Source organism: Rhincodon typus, chromosome 20 (assembly GCF_021869965.1).
Source record: "Rhincodon typus isolate 14 chromosome 20, sRhiTyp1.1, whole genome shotgun sequence".
Taxonomy (NCBI): domain Eukaryota; kingdom Metazoa; phylum Chordata; class Chondrichthyes; order Orectolobiformes; family Rhincodontidae; genus Rhincodon; species Rhincodon typus.
Window position 1 is genome coordinate 28,883,733 of NC_063351.1, and position 16,169 is coordinate 28,899,901.

At 38.8% G+C, this 16,169-nt stretch overlaps 1 protein-coding gene across 3 annotated transcripts in view; it reads right to left on the reverse strand.

Moving 5' to 3' along the window:
• Positions 1-15,526, reverse strand: part of plekha1b (pleckstrin homology domain containing, family A (phosphoinositide binding specific) member 1b) — a 58,854-nt gene extending 43,328 nt beyond the window's left edge. For all 3 annotated transcript variants that reach the window (XM_048608836.1, XM_048608838.1, XM_048608837.1), the window contains exon 1: positions 15,433-15,526. The gene's annotated coding sequence lies outside the window, so the exon portion shown is untranslated. The remainder of the gene's footprint in view (positions 1-15,432) is intronic.
• Positions 15,527-16,169: the final 643 nt, after the last annotated feature.

Consider the following 16,169-nt stretch of genomic DNA (forward strand, 5'->3'; position numbering starts at 1 on the left):
CTACCTTCATAGAAGATTACAGAAGTAACAGAAACGTAAGGAAAGCAAGTGCCATTGGGGAAGGGGAAACTGAATGAAATTAGTATACATAGAAATAGGGAAGAAATTAATGAGACTGCAAGCTGGTAGATCTCTAGGTCCTAATAATCTACAATTTACAGAAGGAAAGGAGGCAGCCATGGAAATGGTGGATGCATTGGTGGTCAACTTCCAAAATTCTGCAGTGTGGAACAGTCCCAACAAATTATCGGGTGACAATGTAAACTCAGTATTTTAAAGAGGTAGGGAGAAAATTAGATACCTGTTAGCTTAAACATCAGTAGTAGGGAAAATGTTAGAGACTATAATAAAGTATGCAAAAACAGGGCATTAACACTAATACAAATACAAAATACTAATGGAATTAGTCAACATGGATTTATGAAAAAGATATAATCTTTAACAAACATATTAGAGTTTTATTGAGGAGTAACTATGAGAATAGACACGGAAAACCAGTGAATGTCTTGTATTTGGTTTTTCAGCACTCTTTTGATAAAGTCCCACATTAAGAGGTTAATCTGTAAAATTAAAGCACGTGGGATTGGGGTTGGTACACTGGCATTGGGTAGCAGAAAGGAAACAGAGTTAGAACAAATTGGTCTCTTTCAGAGTGGAAGGTAGTTACTAGTGGGACACGCTAAACTTTACCCCTTTTATAATTCCTACACACACAGAAAAAAAAAGACAAAAACAAAAACAAACAAAATGCGTGAAGGGCAAACAAAGTCGGAAGAATAATTCTATACCACTGGCCCAAACTAGAAAACTAGATGGGTTGGCTTCTCAGTCCTTTTGATTCTTCAATGGTGGCTTGATATTACCTACACAGTGCTGGACAGTCTGTATTTCACCAGTTGTGTTGGACGTGAAGTTTTACTTCTCATCTTGGGCTTTAAATTATTTCTTTCAGCATCTCCAACAACACTTTTTCTGCCCCTTGACAGAGACAGCTACTTCACAGAAGACAGAGACTGATGCAGCCAGCTTCTGGAGGTCTCCTTATTTCTGTTTCACTTCCTTTGGTGTGAAAAGTTGCATCCTGATCAGAAGGTTGTTGTTATGCTGAGCTCTCCCAAGCCCATATCAAATACTGCGAGATCATCAGGACACTGTCCTCAAAAAGCAACATTTTCGCACACATATCCGTTAGCTTCAATTTTTCCCAAGGTGCAAATAATTCCTTGCATGTTGTCCCCTGTTTAAAAGACTGTACGTTTTTCTCATTTTCAGTCCATAGTCCAAAAGTAAAAAAGATTCATCCTGCTCCAGAAACTCACCTGTTGAAATAGGATTTATTTGTATATTCCAAAGTCTGCCTTCATTGTTTCTTTACAAGATAATCTGCAAACTTTTCATCTCCCAACATGCAAACTAATGGTGTGTGTGAATTATACCAAGATATAGAAATTAGAGTTTCACTACCTCTGAAAAATGGTAATTTTGACTATGACTGTGTTTCTCTCACACTGATACAAGCTTAATGAAATCAATGGTCAGGTGATCCCTGCAGCCATTTCAGGTCCAAGTTTTTTTCAAATGAAGAAACAATTTTAGTCCATGAAAATATCAAGTTTTAAAACCAGATGAGAGGTTACAATTTGATTGTCCATTTTTACCATATTCATAATTTAAAAGGTCCCTATGTCAACCACTGAAACATCCCACTGAATACTCCCCATTTTCTCCCACCAATCTTCCTTTTATATGTTGCTCCTAACAACTAACCACGACTTCCTGCAACTGAACCAAGGTATATACAACTTCCACTTGCCAAGTGTATGACAGACACTGGAGATCTAAGTTTTTCTCTTACAATTTGGAAATATCCTGTATACTCTGGACTGTTAAGTAAAGATTCCAAATCATCTTCAAACTGTATTTGGATCTTCATGCATAGAAGTACTGCAGAAGTATAGCTTTAGAGTCTAAAGGTATGGAAGGAGCATTTGCTTTGCATCTGGTACTGATCCATCAGCCAATGCTTTCAAATCCATCTCAGGGAGAACGCATTGACTGCCCAAAAAATATTCAGACTTCCCTTGTCCATTTGCTGCTGTGAAAACTACCTCTTCATCTTGTCAGGGCCAACCATTCAAACAAGCAACAATAGAGGGGAACAAGTTGACAGCAGATTTTGAGGGAATCACAAAAAAGATTTTGTTCACATTAATCAACTGCCCATTTTGCAGACAGAGGTTAAAGCATTGGAGGCTGAATTCTTGACTTACACCAGTTATTACTAGCTTTAACATTTTACAGTGTAATGTATATGGTGGGATTATATATTATAGTATGTACGAGTTTCTAGTTTTCAAATTAGTAAACAGTGGGTTTGCAGTGTGTCTGAAGTTATTAATTTCGAGGGACAAAAAACCTCTCTTGCACAAAGCCATGCAGACTATCCCTAATAAATCCATTCTTTTCCGAATTCAAGTAAATCCTGTCCCTAGGAATCTTCTCTAATAATTTCCCTACCAGTGATCTAAGGCTCACTGGCCTACAATTTCCTGGATTATCCCTGTTGCCCTTCTTAAATGGAGGAACAGCACTGGCTAGTCTTCTGGGACCTCACCTGGGACTAAAGGAGATACAAAGAACTCTGTCAAAGCCCCAGAAATCTCCTCTTTGCCACCCTAAGTATCTTGAGATAGATCTCATCAGGCCCTGGGGACTTATCGATCATAATTGGGATCAGCACGCCTTTAGTGGTAGTTATGTCAGTGCAGACTCAAAGACTCTCATTAACTTGTAAGTGTTTCATTATCTACGGTGATTTCTTTTACCTACATAAACACAGAACAGTATAGCATAAAAACAGGGCTTTTAGCTCCTGTGCCAAGCTGCCATTCTAACATAATCCCATTTGCCTGCATATGATCCATAACGCTCTATTCCCTGCTTGCTCATGTGTCAGTCTAAACGGCTCTTAAAAACTTTGCTAACCAATCTGATTCTACCACTTCCCATGGCAGTGCATTTCTTGCACCTATCAACCTCTATAATAAAAATTTCCTTGCACATCATCTTTAAACTTTTCCTCTCTCACCTTAAACCTATGCTGCCTTATATTTGACATGTACACCCTGGGAAAAAGATTGACTTCTGATCCATGCCTCTCAATTTTATTGACCTCTCTCAGGCTACCCCACAGCCTCCATCGCTTCAGCAGAAATAATTCAAGGTTGCCCAATCTCTCCTGACGTCTAATATACTCCAATTCATAGCAACATACTGGTAAAGATACAGTAAGAACTGCCAATGCTGGAGTCAGAGATAACAGCTTGGAGCTGGAGGAGCACAGCAGGCCAGGCAGCATCAGAGGAGAAGAAAGTTGACATTTTGGGTCGGGACCCTTCTTCAGAAATGGGGGAGGGGGAAGGGAGTTCTGAATAAGGAGAGAGGAGGGGTGGGGCTAGGGAAGGTAGGTCCGATGGTGTTGGCGAGTGCAAGTAGGCAGTGATGGGGATTGGTCAGTAAGGTGGGAGTGGATAGGTGGGAGAGAAGATGGACAGGTTGTGACAGGTCGTGTCAGATCAAGGAGGCAGGGTTGAGAGGGAGGCTTGGTCATGGGATGAGGAGATTTTGAAACTGGTAAAGTCCACATTGAGACCATTGGGTTGTAGGCTCCCAAAGTGGAATGAGGTACTGTTCCTCCAGTTTCCCGGTGGCGTCGTTGTGACACTGGAGGCGGCCCAGGACGGACATGTCGCCCAGGGAGTGGGAGGGGGAGTTGAAATGGTTCACGACTGGAAGGTGTTGTCGTTTGTCACAAACAGAGCGCAGGTGCTCTACAAAGCGGTCTCCGAGCCTCCGCTCTGAATATCTACTGGTAAATCTCTTGACTTTTTAAAAAAAAGTTGAGGCTTGGCTTTAGAATTAATAAAGATTTCTCTACAGTGGTAGAATTTTATGACTGTACAACTCCAGTTAAGGTCAGAGAATTTTTCAGCTGAAGGGAGAGAAGTTTTTTAGTTTTTACTTTGAGTTTACAGCAGTCCTATTAAGTCCTTGGAATAGAATGCTATACACAGTACTGCTGCTGAGAAGCGAAGGGTATATAACAAACTTAGTTATGTTAGAGTGAACAATTAAGGTTAGTCCCAGATGAGAAATGTTGGAATAATACCCTGAAGAGGTTATTAAAGCGGAGTACATTTAAGCAGGTGCATGATAGCTGCAGTAAACCCATCAAGATGTTCGCAACAAGAATGCTGGTGTGAACTGTACAAGTGGTGTTTTTGGTATTATACAAGGTTTATTTTGGATATTCACCAGGGGTGTGTTTTAGGTATCCTACAACAGCTGTTTAAAGGGGTGTTTTGAAATTAATGGGATTATGTTTTTACTGTATAATTATCTTCTGTTTACTTGTTAAAGCGAAACCTGCAGCATCACACGCCTGCTGTTGAGACCAATTCATTACAACTAATGCAAATCAAAAGATGATTTATCCAACCAGGTTCCTAGCTGAGATTTGACTTGTCTGGTAATACATCAGTTAGAATCATAAGAATAGAATATCCAAGAAACTTGAAAGCAAACATGCAAGGTTTTCAAACAAATAGTCTCTGCTGCTTTGAGAATTGTAACAGTGGGACCAGTGATGGGATATCTACAGGACATTCTAGATTTAAACAGGGTTCCTGCATCTTTAGTAAAATAAAATTTGATGATTTATCCACGTTGAAGAAGAAATTTTCAGCAAGTCAAAGAGTTAGAGCATGTAGCTGCCAACTACAGATGCGCAGCATCATTTTAGACATTGTCTCTTCCATCAGCTGCTTCTTCATCTTCCAGGTACGAAGTAGGTATTCTCAGAATCCTTCATTTCTATGAAGGCAAATATCCTCAACTGACAAAGATCAGGACTGGAGGAAGAAATAAGAACCTGGGAAAAGGGGTTACAGATCAGAACCCAGGGGGACGAAGGACCCAGGAGAGAACCAGAGGCAGGGATGAGGAGGAAGAAAGCTGGGGCAGAGAACGCAGACAAAGGGAAACAGAGGGGAAGAGGGCCTCTCGACTCCTGACCCCTCCTTGATGCACTCCCTCCTTTCGGTCACACCACCCCTTCACCCCCAGGTCCTGGGCCCTCGCCCCGTCTCTCAACATCTTTCGTCACTGCTGAGCCCCAATCCAAAGTTGTACGCATTTTCCTCAGCATGCACGGTACTGCATTTGCAGGTGTCAGCAAACACTGCCTTTGAATTTTTTTCCCTCCTGTGGCTAAATCAACTAATCAAACATGGGTAAACTTCAACTGCATTTTTTTGTTGGATATTCTAACAATAACTAAAGCCCTGCATTTTAATTACCTTCACATCAGACATTAGCAACAAAATATTAACATGAATCCCGAATTTAGGTATTTGCAAGTTTTTTAAAAAGTCTTTTAAATCAGTTTTTAAATTTTTCGTTATCATCCATTTGTTCTTTACTTTTTCCACACGAAATTTGTGCTTTTGACTCTTTTTGCTGACTCTTTTGAGTCATGCAGAGTTTTGCTAAATTCACATGGCTTTCAAGTTAACCAGTGTGCTTCTACTGAAGTACTGCTATTCCTAAACAAAATTTGTCAAACAAAACATTCCTTTCACAAAACCATGCTCATTCTGCATGATTGTATTATTATTTTCTTTATGTCCTGCTGCATTTTAGTAATGGATTCTAACATTTTCTCCAAAACATGACAAACAAACTGGCATAACATTCCTGCTTTCTGTCTCCCTTCTTTCTTGAATAGCGCTGTTACATTTGCAGTTTTACAATCTTTTGGGCCTTGCCAGAATCTCAGAACTGTTTGACGATCATGACCAATTCATCCACTATACCTACAGACATCTCCTTTAAGAAGCTAGGATACACAACAACATTTCCAAAAGACTTGCGAAGCTGCAGTCTTATTTTTCCTTGTAACTTTTCTCTAGTGATCATGATAATTTCAACTTTCTCCCTTTCGTCTCTCGATTTTTTCAAAACCATTCTGTGGATGCATTCTGTTTTCTGTTGTGAAGTTAGACACCTTATAGTTATTCAAAGCCACTGCTTTTTCCTTGTTTCCTATAAGGAATATCTCAGTCTCACTCTAAGAGACAAATACTGGTAGAAGCTTTTACTGTCATTTTTATATTTGTTAGTTTTCTCACAAGTGCCCACTTTTCCCCCTTGAATATTGTTTTAAACAGCCATCCTAATCTTGGAGGATGCTACTAATCTTTGCACTGTAAATCTTCTCTTTCCATTTGATACCATGCTTGAATTTCTTAGTTACTCAGGGATGGCACATCCTCCTTGCAGCACATTTTCTTCTTAATGGAATACATCTCTTTTGAGATTGATTAAATAGCTCCTTAAAACATATTCCACTGCTTCTCTACCATCTTAACTGGTACTTTACTTCCCCATTCCAGCATGGCTAACATTATTTCTGACCACTATATTTACCTTTATTTAAGTCTCTAGTTTAGTCCCACCCACAAAACGAATGTGAAATTTTATCATGCTATGATCACTCCAACCCACAGATCCTTTACTCGGAGGTAATCTTATTTCAGCAAGGCATTGTCCATATGAGTATCTGGAACAACTTTCAGCAGGACAAACAACAGTGTGTTTTCTCAACTAAACAGTCACCGAGTTTAAATTAAGTAGTTAATTCAGTATCAAAAAATGTATAGAATGTAAAGTGAAATGGAATGGATATACAAGACTAAGAGAAATAGAGGAGACAGGTGTAACAAGTGGTAGTAATTGCAAAAGCTGGTTCATTGTAATACAGAGACAAAAATAATCTGCCCTTTCATAACCGCAAACATTCCAAGATGGTCAACCAGGAGTTCAACTGAAATGTAATCATTATTGGAATAATGTAAAGAAAACAATATAAATAGCAATCCTTCCTAAAGGATTGGCAACCTGACTACACAACAGTAAAGGCAAATTTATTTTCTGCTTACTTTCATCTTCCAGTGTATTGTTACAAGAGTAATTTCAAAATATAATAAGAATAAATCAAGATTACAAGTTTTACGACTGTGTAATTATTTCGTGACACTGCACAATGTATGAAAGACCATGGTTAATTTTATTTTTATATATGCATTTTTTGCCACAGCTATTCTATCGGCTGCCCACAATACACCATGTCCAATCTTTGTTTGCACTGACGCCAGTGGAAGGTGGGGTGTATAGTCAATCAACAACACAACATTGCCAGTTTTATAATGTCGTCACAAAGTTTTATAATATCATCACATAGTTTAAACTAATTCCAAGACTTACTATTTCAATGTTCACTTATTTCCTTCATTCCAAATCGGTTGTATTGAAACAGTGAAGAAGCCAATGCTGCATATTTATATATAGCATTGGAAGCGGAAGTCAGAAATTAAGGAAGCCTGAGATAACAATACCTCATGTGTAATTATGTCACAAGGTGTATGAACTTCCTCCAATGGGAATTTCATATTTGGAATTGACCATTGTGAGGAAGATAGTTTTCCTTTTCCCCAAAATAACTTTGTTCTAACATGGAATCATTTGGTTTGTCCTGACAAATTAAATGATTTGAGAAGTTGTTTTCCTACTTTGTTTGTACATGAGACAGATGGCTTTAATATCTAAAAAGAGGTTAAAAAAATGATACAATCACAACTGCTAATAGGTCCTCCAGAAAAAAAATTGTATCAGAAAAGGTTTGTACCAGTTATTTGAATGGAGGTGGTAATGTTCTAACTACTTTTGGTGAAAGGAAGACCCTGCTGGTTGTGTGCTGCAGTCAGCAATAATCGTGATTTGACAAATGTTTAGAAGCTTCTGTAATTATAAGCTAAACTTGGTTTTTAGTCCATATGCGAGATTATTGTGAAAATTTCAGTTCATGTCAAAACTATTTCATAGTAAGGTATTTAAACTTCCAAGTAGATAACAAGAAACAAAGCACACAAGGCATAGATCTTGGACAGCCAATAATACCTCAACATTAAAATAGGGATGTAAATAATATTTTTAACTCTAAATCCCAAAAACCTGTTTGCACTGCACAAGAAAGGTATTCACCATGCACTCACTTTTCTAGTGTATATGATAAGTTTAATATAATCTTCAGGAATCTAAGCCACTTAAAATCATACACAAAGAATGGTTCTAAATACATGTATGGACTTCATATTACTTACCTTCACACCATTTAAATCTCAGGATAATACAATGGGTACACTTAAGTGATCAAAGAAAATGCAAACATAAACATTCACAATTAAGATTCTGGTCCTCCCAAAATGTAGAGCCAGGTTTTAACCCAAGTTAGAATTGTGTCAAGTTTTTTGAAGGCATTTTCTCTGCAAGGCCAGTTGCGATTTCTTGCCCTTTCTTACCTAATTCGTTAACTACTCGTCCCCTTCTCTATAACATTCCTTACATCCAAATGCAACTCATCTTACCACATACCATTCAGAGGGTAACTCGGCACTCAGCAGATATCCTGGGATTTTTAGTCGTTTGCAGCATGGCATTTTTAAAAGCCCACTGAGCATTAGACAAACACTGTCTATCCGAAGGTGTCCTGCACTGCCCCAGAGATTTGCCCCAGACATGGCAGACAGGAGGAAATCGGTACCCTGCTTTGCAGGAAGGACCAGGAGATCCTGCTAGATGTACTGGCGCAGATGCAGGATTTCCTCTTCCCCCAGGGCCAGTAGCAGAGGCCACAACACTAGACTAGAGCAGCTTGGTCCGAGGTTGCCACCAGAATAAATCAGTTGTCAGCCTTCTGAAGAATGCAAGAACTGAAGGAAAAAGATCAATGACCTTTCACTCCACCAGCTTAAGTGCTATCATCTTTTCTCCAATACTTCCCACTCACTCGCTGCTCAGAATCATAGAATCCCTACAGTGTGGAAACAGGTCACTTGGCCCAACAAGTCCACACCGCCCCTCCAAACAGCATCCCACCCAGGCCCATCTCCCTACCCTGTCCCTGTAACCCTACATTTCTTATGGCTAATCCACCTAACTACTTTCCCATCTCCCATCAGGCTCTCTGCTCCACCACAAAAACAACTGCGTGCAACATTTTGCTCACTCTGTCGTCCTCCAAACCCTGCAAACCCTCAGTGCTGCCTAATGACTCACTTGGGACACCCCCTACCTGAACCAAAGGTAACAGCTATGCTACCCATTTTCCTCTCCCTTTATATTTACTCCTCTGTTGTTCTAGAGGGGAATGGCCCTCAACAAGGCAGAATGACTCAACGAAGGTAGTGGGCTGCCTTATATTAAGTTCCTTACCCCTTATGTGAACAGCATCCTGACTCTGACCACAGTGACTGGCTGACTATTTCCAAGCCCCTGAACCGGTACTGTAGGCTGCCCTTGACTTGATGTGTTGGGACCCCCTGAGTGAAGGCCATTGCCCTTGACTTGAAAGAGGCTTGCTTACAACCCTGACAAGTGTAACTGCTTTGGTTATGCGCTAAACGAAAAGGCAAGACAGAAGTAATATGAGCTTGATATCTCTGGCTGAAGGGAAAAAAAGCACACAAAGGCAAAGTAAGGCAGGAATGCTATGTGAATCCAGGTAGGCTCAGAGACAATGAGCTCTATGAAGAGCAAGCAAAGAATCCAGCAATGCAGCCCAGCCAATCCATGAGCATATCACTGAGCACACTGTCCTTGCTGCAGCATTACAATGATAGTGCCACTGCAGCCCAAGGTGCAACATTGAAGTATGGAAGCAGTTTCTGTGGATTCAAGCACAAGAATACTTAAAGAATACATCCACACATTTCTAATGGCAATATCCCTGGAAGTGGGATGCATGTAGCTGATACCCATAGCACATGCGCTGAGATTTTGATGCCTGGTGTCCAAATGGAGGTAAGTTTGACAAGACAGAAAGCTGAATGAGATGAGTTGCATGAATGAGATGAATATCCAAAATCTTTCAGCTTTTGGATTGTATAACTCATAGTAATATGCTGCTTCACTTATAAAATTAAAGAATCATACTGTACAGACTAGAGTATATACACCATCGTGGGAACATTGGTTAATAATTTAGAAAGAAACAGTTTGCATGTTCATCGTCCTCAACTATTATTTTTCAATGTCACTATTGGAAGTTGGATCCCTTTAAAACTGAGCTTTTGCAGTATTTTCTGCATTACATGGGATCTTATGCAACTGTTGCTACAGCAGTTACTTACTTGCTTTCCTCAAACAATTTCAACAAGAAAAAAGAAAGATGACAATAAATACCACAAAGGTCACTACGTTTCATAAGCTAACATCAAATAATTATCTGAAACCATATGTCTATTTGAATAATATACACAAGCAAAATACTGCAGAAGGAAGGAAGTTCTAGGAAAAGGACATCAACCTGAAATGTTCATTGTTTCTCTGATCTGCCAAATAGTTCCAACATTTTGTTTGTTTTTAAATGGTAATATGTAGTTAGATTATATTAATAGTTAGGATAAGCCATGAAAGTTTTCATAAAGTAGAAAGAACTACCACCCACAAGCTTCTTTTTGTCAGAAATGATATCAATATTTTCATCCTCTACGAGATCAAAGATGGTAAGTGACTTGACCATAAGGAAACAAGTATTCTGTGGGACTACATGGAAATATATTCTGTAATGTTGCTGGCACATAGGGAGTGACACTGGAATCAGTGAGCAGGTTTAGAAAGCTACAAATGTTGAGCCATCTGTACAGTGTGACTAGGGTAAGATAATTGCTAATAACTGAAGATGAAACAACTTGACTTAGTACTGTAGGAGGCATTGACATAGGTCGACTGCAGAAGGTCAAAAGAGGCAAACGATTCCTTCAAGAGATTCAAAGAGGACAGACGAATAACAGCATGTGGAAGGATCAAAGGAGGAACTGTGCTCAAGGAGGAGTTGTGGTTTACGGAACTGAAAGGAAGGAAGAGCAAATTAAGACCGAGAAATGAGCAAGAGGATAAAGGTTAGAGATTGCAGGCCGAGAACAGCTGCTAAGATGCACATGCAAATGGACAGAGCAATTGAAATAATTCAAGTTTCATATACAAGGTTATTTTCTTAGTTTGATACCAAAACATTTTCAACATTGTTTTAGAAGGTAATTCAAATCTAAAAATCATCAGCAAAAGATTCTTTTTTGGGAAATCCTGTAATACTGTTAATGGTGAATACACCACCACAAGGGCTACACGATTCAATGAGAAGATCCATCCACTCCTCAAGGAAGCTGGAGATGGACAATCAATGTAATTTAACAGCGACGTCCACATCCTAAAAATAAATTACAATTATAGTATTGAACTAGCCATTAAGAGTGGAAGAGCAGCACTCAGATTTTCTCTTTCCATTTGCGGTCTTTGGCTTCTACTCAAGCCCTCATTAAGAAAGCCAGGATCAAACACCTGCCACATGAAAAATCTTAAACAAGACTTTACAACCCATCGTTATTTAGAAAACACGAGCTGGAGCACCAACTCAGTGCTTTATGCAGCAGAGTATTAATTCACACGCTGAACTTCATTACAATCGACTTAAGGATCTGTCAAAGAGAAATCTGAACACCTAATTTTAACCAACTGAACAATGCCACACTATTTCATGCTTTTAAACAAAGGTAGCACAAACGTGTTGGCATATCGAATAATTTAATTGAAGCAAATACAGTCGAGTTAAAATAATAGCTTTAACTAGATATGCAAGACCCTTTGATTTACTCTTTTCTTCCCCCAAGAATTCTCTTTGTTAAAATATCCTAAGAGCGATTTGCTTGTATGGGCAGCAACCATAATTATGCTACAGACCTCTGGAAACAGTCTTCAACTGTCCTCAGCACCAGCTATTTGTGGAGGCAAACTGTTAATTTTCCAACTCTTGACTGTGCATTCTTCAGTCCTTTATTCGGTTTTATTTTCGACACGTTCAAGCTAATCTGTCAAAAGCTTTCTTTGCATCAAGACTCAGCAAGGACCATTGTCAATACTTCAAACAAGGCTATTTATATGCCTCTATTCCCTCAATATATTACACATCACCCATATTCACGTCATGAATGAAGAAATTAGTTTTTTTTTTGAAAAAGTGTAGACCTTGCTAACTATCATTTGTTTTGGCTGTTTCTTAGCGAGCTACATCCACCTAGCTTCAAACTAAAACTTGGATAACTGCATCCATTTATATAGCTTCTACCAGTTTTCAGTCTGTCTGGAAGTGTTAATTTCCGATTCTCAGGGTTCAATTTTTGTTTTGTTAGATTCACTGCCTTCTGATTTTATCTTTGTATTTTTTAGTTCTATCACTTCTATTTTGACCTTTACAAATGTAGCCACCTCCCAGGTTATTTACATTGCATTCAAATCAGACAGTTCTCAGTATTACAAGATGTTTCCCAACCTACGCCCGAGATTTCTATTGTCCAAATATGAATTCCTAAAACAGCAAAATTATGTTCAAGTACACATGAACTAGATAGTAATAATTTCACTAAGTTTCCTTTAAAACTAATAATTTATTGCATCAATTATTTTGTTATCCATCTGAGCTGTATTAGACAAACAATACACAAAAGGAGAAAAAATAGAAGTTGCTGGAAAAGCTCAGCAGGTCTGGCAGCATCTGTGGAGAGAAATCAGAGTAAACCTTTTGGATCGAGTGACCCTTCCTCAGAGGAAGGGTCACGCGACCTGAAACATTAGCTCTGATTTCTCTCCACAGATGCTGCCAGACCTGCTGAGCTTTGCCAGCAATTTCTACTTTTGTCTCCGATTTACAGCATTCACCATTCTTTGGGTTTTTACACAAATGGAGAACGTGGATCCAAATACAAACATTCAGATCTATTGCAGGAATCTGATCAATATAAACCTTTGAAAGATTAAATGCTATATTCTGTGTGTCTGTAAATATAACAGATACTAAAATCAATTCCAAAATACATTACTGCCATTAACTATAACAACAGAATATACTGCAACGCTTCAATGCAGAGTAGTCCCAGATTAGGTTAGTCAGCCCTGTGCAAATTTAATAGTACATCACATAATAGGTATTCAAAATAAAATCAAAGCCTTGTGACACAACCGTCAGCAATGTGGAACTCAAGTGACTCAATTAACATAGAGATAGCTGTTAAATACAAAAGAGGAAGAAACAAATTATTTTAGTGAGAGTCACCTGTGGAGAGAAATATCAGTTAATATTTCACGCTGCTGGTTCTGTTTGGAACCAAGGGGAAAAGGAACATGTAACAGGTTTTGAGCAAGTACAGAAATAGGGAAAGAAAATGAGAAAGAAAGAGAGAAAGAGGGAGACCCGCTCATTCCCCTCCAAAGGGTGGGGGGAGAGACATGGGCCCTCCTCCACCCCCCGGAGGGTGGGAAACAGACACCTCCCCCCACAACCCCCACCAGGGGCACACTAGGTGGCGTGGGGAGGGGAAAACGAACACTTTGTAGTCACAGTTGAGGGCAAACACACACCCAAAGCGAGGAGGGGGAGACACATGGGGGAGACAGAGAGGCGGGGTTTAGAAGGTTGGAACGGAAGGAGATAAAAAGGGCAAGTGTACATCGCTTGTTGCTCAAGCAAACATATGTCCTGTGGATAGGGGGAGGATGAAAATGAGTGAAAGGAATACCCTATGGCAATGAAGGAAGGGTCAGAAAGATGATCTTGGCATTGCTATCACGCTTGGGACAGTAGAAATAGCACTGAATGATCTGCTGAATGTGGTGTGAAGGGGTGCAAAGTGAGAACAAGGGCAACCTAATTGTGATTATGGGAGAGGGGACAAGAAGTAGGAAGTGAAATTTGGGAAATGGAAATTTCCCTTGCCAGCAATACTTTCATGATATTCTTCAGCTGAGATTCAATCACATAGTAATAAAATTTTCAAATTGACTAACACCCAAAATAAAACAGCAATGGTCATAGACAAAGCTACTTTATCTCTAACTTAAAGACCAAATCAAGTATTCTTATCCACAACTTGTAAATTGTACTTGTAGCATGGTTACTGGTTAGTATGGACCAGATCAAATCACCTCAAAATATATTAATAGGATAGCCTAGACTCTAGCTTCTTCTTATTTTAAAGGCAAGTGCTAGGCATTGTGTTCCAGATGCAATTCGAATGGTCAAACTTGCAGTCTTGAAGCAAAACACATTTTATTCAGACACTAATTAAAACTCAGGCAAAATAAAAATAAGAAAACTGGCTTAACTATAACTTTGGAAATGCTTAGCAAAATAATAAATATATTAACAATTAATTAACTGTTCTAATATAGTAATATCCCATAAACACACCCTTGGCAAAAGCTAATTCAGTAAAATAGATTGTCTCACATGTAATTCTAGCAGGAGGAAGAGAACCCCAGCTTTTAGCTGTAACAGACAGAAGAATAAGAACTTTCATATCCAGCTTCAAGGCCCCAGCAACTGCTATTGAAGGTTAAAACTTTAAAAAAAATCCTGGTTCTGTGAGAGCTTGAGCTCAACCATTCAAGCTGCTTCTATTGTTCCAACTTTTAAAAACAAAACAAGGTCTCACAAGCTGTTTATTCTATTTGAAGCAGACTGCTTGGTACCTCTGTCTCATTCTTTCTTTATACAAAAGAAAGTGACAATACACCTCAAAGTCATAGTATCATCATACTGGTTAAATATTTACTGCATTAGTTACAAGAGAAATTCTATGAAGTTGGTCTAAATAAAGACTTAAATATAAAGTAAAGCTGAAAATCACACATAGTAGCGCAGGCACTTGACAGGAAAGCAATCTTGTAATCAGTCATACGTTCTGCTTTTACCCTTCATGGGTTCATTTTTTAAAACTCCCAATCACACTTGATATTTTTGATCCGATGTTGTTAATTATTTGTTGTCTTTCAGTTAAAACCAAGAATCAAAATTTACTCATTTAGTCATAGCATGGTCTGCTGGTCTATGTGTCACACATTAATCTGCTTTTAGTTTTAAACTATCTTTTGGTTCAAGAACCTGCTCAACAAATATTTATTCAAGGCACACAGTCTATTACTTCATTCCAGCAGGACTTTCAGTAACAACAAGTGGTACTATATAGTAATCTTTAACGTGAAGTACATCTCCAAACATAGTTGGTAGGAGCTTAATCAGGGGAAAAAAATTAGAACTGACCCAATCAGTGAATAGGATAGGTGACCAAAGCTTTTATACTTTTTCATGGAATATGGCAAGCATTTATTGCCTTGGAACTGATTGGTTTGCTCGGCCATTTCAGAGGCCAACTCAAAATCAACCACATTACTGTGGGTCTGAAGATACCACAGGGGCCTGACCAGGTAACAACAGTTGCCATGCTTGTCATTATCGATATTAACTTTATATTCCTAACTTACCAACTGAATTAAAATTCCATCAGCTGGTGAGCTGGTGGAATTTGAAACTATGCCCTCACGAACTGGCCTGGACTTCTGAATGAGGAAAATCCAGAACTTAGGACCTGGAATACACAATATTTTTACCAGATCTATATTATTCGCTCCATGTTTCAATCAGGTACATCTTACTTACCGAGGGACACCATGGGAATTCCAATTTGCGAAAACTCAGAATTAAAGAACTCATTCATTAAATGTGCAGAATGTATTATTACATGTTAAATTCTGATTCCCCCACCAATGCTTAATATTTAAAACTGGCCTGTTCTAAATGCTATTTTCAATGGAACAAGTTAAAACATGACTGAAAAACCTCAAAATGCACTAGACCATAAGCACAACTTCAAATCAAATATGGATGATTCAGAAAATGCTAAAATATTGAACATTAAAAAAAGACATAAATCAGTGACGTAAAGGACTGCTTTCAAATTGTAATTCCATCCACAGAATCCAGCCAATTTTCCCATCATATGTTTAATTCCCTTGCAACATACTTCTACAAACTCACGCATCTCCAGGACTCTACCCCAGTGATCAGTGAATATATTCATGGATCAAATTAGACAATTTTTGATCCGCAAGGGAGTCAATGTTTATGGTGAAATAGACAGGAAGGTGGAATTAGGACCACAATTAGATAGAGTCATAGAGTCGTACATCACAGAATCAGACCCTTCAGTTCAACATGCCCG